We start from the raw sequence: 516 nt of genomic DNA on the forward strand, positions 1-516 counted from the left end.
AGGGACACTCAGGGAAAGGAGGGACATCCAGGGACACACTGAGGGACGCTCAGGGACAGGAGGGACATCCAGGGACACTCAGGCAAAGGAGGGACATCCAAGGATACACTGAGGGACACTCAGAGAAAGAAGGGACATCCAGGGACACTCAGGGACAGGAGGGCATCCAAGGATACACTGAGGGACACTCAGAGAAAGAAGGGACATCCAGGGACACTCAGGGACAGGAGGGCATCCAAGGATACACTGAGGGACACTCAGGGAAAGAAGGGACATCCAGGGACACTCAGGGACAGGAGGGACATCCAGGGACAGGAGGGGAAAGGAGGGACATGCAGGGACAGGAGGGGAAAGGAGGGACACACAGGGAAAGGAGGGGCACTCAGGGACACTCAGGTACACTCAGGGAAAGGAGGGACATCCAGGGACAGGAGGGGAAAGGAGGGGCACTCAGGGAAAGAAGGGACACTCAGGGAAATTCAGGGACACTCAGGGAAATTCAGGGGCACTCAGGGA

General features: G+C 57.8%; 1 protein-coding gene across 1 annotated transcript in view; it reads right to left on the reverse strand.

The window, feature by feature from the left end:
• The window catches only part of LOC113942023 (sentrin-specific protease 1-like), a gene marked incomplete at its 3' end in the record, with an annotated part of 2,010 nt that overhangs the window by 361 nt on the left and 1,133 nt on the right, over positions 1-516 (reverse strand). The gene's annotated exons all lie outside the window — the stretch shown is intronic.

This window comes from Corapipo altera, unplaced genomic scaffold (assembly GCF_003945725.1).
Source record: "Corapipo altera isolate COAL_440 unplaced genomic scaffold, ASM394572v1 56191, whole genome shotgun sequence".
Taxonomy (NCBI): domain Eukaryota; kingdom Metazoa; phylum Chordata; class Aves; order Passeriformes; family Pipridae; genus Corapipo; species Corapipo altera.